Genomic DNA, 6,420 nt, shown 5'->3' with positions numbered 1-6,420 from the left:
CCATGCTGTATTTTCTGACTGGATTTAATTCACGTATTTATCAGCAGCAGTTCAAAGACCGTCTTTTATTTTAGCTGTCCTATCCCCAGTCTTAGTTAATCAAGGTCAGTTTAATACACTAGGCTGCTTTGTGGTTTGTCTTCATATTCTTTCAGCCAACAACAATGATTGCTGAAACTGCTCAGCATGAGCTCTTTTTTTAAGAATGTGTTCATGTGAAGATCCAGATGTTTGCAACAAGTAGGAGTTACTGTTTTATGGCAAAACAGATTATAAGTGTATGTATAAGTCACATGCCAATCCTGCTCGTCATATACATGACCCAGCCTGACTGTAGATAATCATTGACTGTCTGAGGACAGCAGGTTTGATGGTAAACCACGTTGGTGAAGTGCAGCTATGTAATGTAGTTAAGTTGTGGAATGCAGAGGTCACAGTGAAGGTCACCCTCCTGATCTACAATGACTAAGCAACTGAAATGCGAAAAAGATGAGCAAAACTGCATTAAATGCAACTTGCACAACAGTGTTTAATGACAATGATTTTTTTTTTTTTTAATTATTTTTGTTATTGTTTAGTCAGGAATGTGCATATGAAGTCACTATTGCTCACAGTTACTATGAAGAGATATTTTATTCAATGACAGTGTTTAACCCAGATTTGCTATGAAGAGATATTTTATTCAATGACAGTGTTTAACCCAGATTTGACTGAAATGTATAAACCTGCTAAATGAAGTAGAATAGTTCAATTTCATTGTTTTCAGATGCAGATGGTGTGTGGGTCTTGTGTTTGTGTGACAGTATGCCGTGATTCTCTTGTCTTAAATCCCATTCGTTCTCCTGAGGGACAGACGGGGTTCCACAGCCTTCCCGATCCGCTCTGAACTGGACCGTGGTGGTTGCTCGGGAGTATGTGTGTGTGTGTGTGAGTAAGAACCCTTGTCTGTGTCCCCAGCGTGAGTGCGTCAGGGAGGAGCTTAGAAAGAGAGAGAGAAAGAGAATAATCAAGTAGAAGAGATTAAGGAAAGACGAGCTGCAAGAGTACAATGCAAGCAGACAGCAGTTATGTAACTGGGTTAAATTAACCCAGCTCTATAATGCAGAGCATATACTTGGAAAGACCACTGAAGGCCGAAGAACAGATCATTCATTGTCTTTGGAGAATATTAGTGCTTTATGTCTGTCAAAAATCAGTTTACCATTATTTGATGAAAAGTGCATCCTGGTTTGCTCCCAGTCTTGCTTTGTACTGATTTAAATTGGTTATGATAATATTTTCTATGCATGAAATTCTATATATAATCCCACATGTCTGAGTCAAGGTGTGTCTGAACTGTGTGAACATTAACATGAATTATTATGCAAATCATTCATAATGTTTTGCGCAAATTGGGACACACACACATATTGGTTTCTATTTTTTTGTGTGGGGACATTCCATTGGCGTAATGTATTTTATACTGTACAAACTGTATTTTCTATCCCCTTACTCAAACCCTACACCTAAACCTACCCCTTACAGAAAACTTTCTGCTATTTTAGATTTTCAGAACACTTCATTCTATGATTTATAACATGATTTCCTAATCACAACCAAAAAAACACAAAACAAAAATTTGCTATTTTACTATCCTCGTTGGGACATTTGGTCCCCATGACATAGTGAATACCAGGCACACACACACACACACGCACACACACACACACACACACACACACACACACACACACACACACACACACACACACACACACACACTAAAGTTATGCAGTTTACACTTTAGACAGATTTTCAACTATTTCAACAATTTAATTAAAAAAAAAGAAAAAAAGAGAAAAGAATAGAAAACAAAAATCAGTTTTCACATTCCTAGTTTTTAAATATGTATTTTTGGTGTTATAATATTTACATTTGGTGTTTATTTTTAGTGTAATTTATATACTATTATAGATTTTAATAATAAGTTAAATATTAATATTATTTAAATATTATTAATATATTAATTCATATATTTAAATATATTTTCGGAATTCATTGATATTTTTATAAGTTTTTTAATATTACTATTTTTATGTAGAATCTATTTTCATATCAGCTTTAGTTTAGTTCAGGTTTAGTTTTTATTTATTTTCAGTTAGTACATTCAGTGCTTCATCTTAAATGTATTATGTTGTTGCCAACATTTTTCATCTAATGTTTATACATTTCATTGTATTTAATTACATTTTATTTAATGATAATAACCCTGCTGTGAAGGAGTCATAAATCACACAATAATATTTTTATTGGTTATGTTTGTTTGGTTTGCAACACAAACACAATTATAATAAAATAAAAACAAAAACAAAAAAAAAAAAAACACTTTACTTAAAATAAAATTTATATATATATATATTAAAAAATATATATAATATATTAAAAAAATATAAATATGTAATAAAATTATAATAGTATAGCTCTGTAATACTAACTATCAATGTAAGTAAGTTTAGGAGTGGTTATTTGCACAGTATTGGCCAGGAATGACCGTAAACAGGCTTCTGTTGCTGGGAAACACTATGATGTAAATTAATGAGGTCACCCCGGTACAAAAACTTTTGGTAGAAAGTGTGGGATTTTTATATAAACCGTTTAATAGGCCTTTTTGTCTCACCCAAGCCATTAGGAATACCAATGGCCCTAGACAAAGAGTAGCCAGCAACTCTGACCTCTCTCCATCCTATCGTAAACACAAGTTATACAAATTATCCACTGCTGTTACGTAAGCTTCTTTTCAACCCCCTCAAAGCAAATCATTACAAACACATTCTGAGAAATCCCACTGATTTAACGGCACTCTTTTTGCTGCTTCACTACGAAATTGTTGGTACCCATACTGTTCTGCTCTGGCTATTCAAATCAGACAGGCTTTCTGCTACTTAGACATGAAAGAGATACTGATCAATGATGTTTAATTTTTTCTATACGTTGAGGTAATGGTTCTTCCATGCATGCGTGGGATTCTTTTTGACTCGACTAAATGTCACACTTTGACACTACATGTTATTCAAATAAATCAATACAGCGTGCAGACAAAAATAGATGTGGAAGAGGCAAAGTACACTTGTCATATGTAAAAGTTAAGTCCACATTTGCAGAACATGTTTATTTGTACTCAGTTCATTGATCCAATATTAACTTAGAGAACGGTTCCAAATGTTTTATGGAAACAGGATGACAGCATGGGTTGAATTATCGATCATTTAGCTTAATATTTAGCTCAACAAAAGTGGTGCACTGGCACTTCATTCACTAGGAGAGCTTTGGCAGTCTCTTGAATTGGATGGGATGGTAAACAAGTTGCATTACTACTGCTCACCAGCAGAGGCCTCCACCACAGCGCGGATATGATGTGATGCATACAAATCTAAGAATCAAACTGCATCAAACTGGTTCACAGCTGTATTTTGAAAAAGATGCCCATTCTCTTCTCATAAATGCCCTTTTTTGCCAGAATATTTAGACTGAAATGTGCAATCATCTGGATCAGCAATCAAATCCAAATACATTTAGATGATAATATTATGTGAATCGATGCATAACTTGATTTGTGTATAGCCTACAGTGAACAAACAGATGTTGTCATTATCTTTAATTCATCTTAACATTATCTATACTCCCTAGGTTGTATATCAGTTTAGTACCAGTTGGGTTCAGCAGTGTTTAATACAAGGTCTGTAACCTTAAAGGCCCAATTGTTTGGTGTTTTAAGAACTACAGTCTTTACGTTTATGACTGTGCACACAAAGCATGGCAAGACTTTATCAGCGAAGAAGAATAGCAGGCTTGACATGTCCCTTAACATGCGTCATTGTCATATGTGATCAAGGAGGTTTAATCTCATGTCTGTCCACCAATCACAAAACTGATACTACTGTTACTTTGTTAACTAACCCCAAGTTACGTATAAAAATCTGAAAATGCATTTCATGATCATCATGGTTCATAGTATTCCTTATCACATGTAATGCTAATTTCATATTCAAAGATTCTAGCCAATCACAGCACACACGAACCTTCCAACTGACCATTCAAATCAGAGAGCTAAAATCAGGGTAGAAAATGACCATTTATATGTTAATTATGACAATTTTTGATAAAAAAAAAACACTAATGTAAAAACCCTTACCTCAGGAAACATTATAAAATATTTTTTAAAATGCATTTAATGACACCTTTCTATATTATGAAACCAGTCTGCACAGTTTTGGAGAGAAGAGTGAGAAGCTGATTCTTTTCTTCAACACCTCTGAAGCAATTTTGTCCAATCCCTGTTTAACCTCCACTGCTGATGGGATGTCTTTCTTTGCACAAGAGGGCCAAAGTTCCTGAATTCACCTGCTTGACACTTGAAAAGCACTTTGTTCTCAATTGCTGAGCAGTAAAGGGGCTAAATAGCTGGTGACAAGCTTTTAATAGCCTCCATTAGATCATAAAGATGGGTTATGCAACAGGTGTGTAGAGCAGCCACTTAAATAAATGATGATTTGATGGGCTCTGTTGGAAGGAAGCAGCGCTGTAATGAAATATCAGTGAAAGCTGGTCTTTGAGAGCGGACGAGGAGCACAGATCAAACAATGCAGTGTATGCATTCTTCCCAGTAGAGATGGATTGAATGGATGCCATATTGTTGGAAAACAGCGCAGGATCTCATCATCTCGCTCTTTCTTTTCCCTCAGAATGAAATAAATAAATTACACTTTACCCTCAGAAATGAAATAAGGGGGATGCCCAAAAAAACAAAACACTTTCGACGCTGTGCTCCCCCAAAAAAACAAACAAGACCTCGTCTAATAAGACGGAAGAATACTGCGTCCAGTGTCTGACCAGTCCTGCCATCAGCTGCCCTTGCCAAGAGAGGGAATAATCATGTCTTTATGTGGACAGGGACTCATTACATCCCCCCCAATCACCCCACGATCCCCAATAGTCACACTGGTCCACCAATCTTTGGTTCCGATCTGGATCCCCCCTGAAAGCAGATTGTTCAAGTGAATGTACTGGGGGGAAGCAAGCAGCACAAACACCCCCTTTTCACTTGGCACATAATTCTTAGCTAAGCGTCTTTTAACAAGACCAAAAGTTTCAGAGGCCTTGGGGATGGTCCGGCTTGTTCCGGCCTTCCTAGAGAGAGAGAGAGAGAGAGAGAGAGAGAGAAAAGACCCTGCATTTAGAACTGTGATTTATTTATGTGTGTAGTTGCTGAGAGTTGCACTCTTGACGCCTCCTTGAGACTCGGTCACAGGAGGGATGCTGGCAAGTAAAGTGCTTCATTCAGATAATTCAAAGCACAAAGTTTCATTGAGGCTAGAAGAAAATTCACACTATTCAAACAGTTTCTTGAAAACTAGATCATGTGACCAAATAGATGTGATATGATACATAAATCATATGGTTTGTAAAACAAATAACTTTTGTTAAAACATATAATAATAATAATCATCACCATTGTCATTGAGACAATCAGCAAAACTGCCACAAGGATATCCTTACTGTTGCTAAGTATGGGGGTAGAATTGTTGCATTATTCCAAATAAACAGATTATGGTCCACAAATAAATGTGAAGAGATTTACAAAAAATTCAACATATTGTCAAAGAAATAGAATGAGATCCACAAATAAATCTCAGAGTTTCACAAACATTCATTAATTTCACAAACAAATAAAATGAGATTTGCAATTAAAAAATATATTCATAAATAAATGTTTATGTCACAAACACAATTTTGCCTGCCCTTAATTTGTGAATCACGTCCTGTACATTTGTAGATCGCTGCATGCATTTGTGGCTCGCTGTGCATTTGTAGATTTTAAAAACACTTCTAGCGTCAAGACGCTGACAATCCACAAATGCGTGGACTCCACCCACTGTCTACTCAAGCCAATCAGATAACAGCCACACTTCGCTGACCAATCGTAGCATGTTCTCACTATAACCAATCATGTTTTGCTTTACAATCAGGGCAGTCTCTTCCTAAAATAACTTTATTCATAATGTGCATTGGCTCAAATAGGACATATAAGGGCCATAAAAATTGTTATAGTTGGATTTTGTTAGATCATTAGACTGTGTATCAAGCCAAGCCACAGTATATTTTACATGCCTTTGAAAATGCCAGAGAAACAGCACTTTAAATCAAGGCTATGCGAACAAGGCTATACTGGATACAAACACATTATGGAAGGGTCATTCATGATGGAAAGAAAATATATATCTATGATTCTAACCACGACCTTGCCCCTCCCCACCCACCAGATGGATTTGTGATTGTGAATGATCATAAATTGTGTATAATCCTGAGTTTATCCTCATTCACTTATCCTGATGGAAATACAAAGAAACCTTATACTCCAATATTTTTTTTATTTTATTTTTT

Source organism: Cyprinus carpio, chromosome A2 (genome assembly GCF_018340385.1).
Source record: "Cyprinus carpio isolate SPL01 chromosome A2, ASM1834038v1, whole genome shotgun sequence".
In the NCBI taxonomy this organism is placed as follows: Eukaryota; Metazoa; Chordata; class Actinopteri; order Cypriniformes; family Cyprinidae; genus Cyprinus; species Cyprinus carpio.
The sequence above is the reverse complement of the archived record's forward strand: the minus strand, read 5'-3'. Positions refer to the sequence as shown.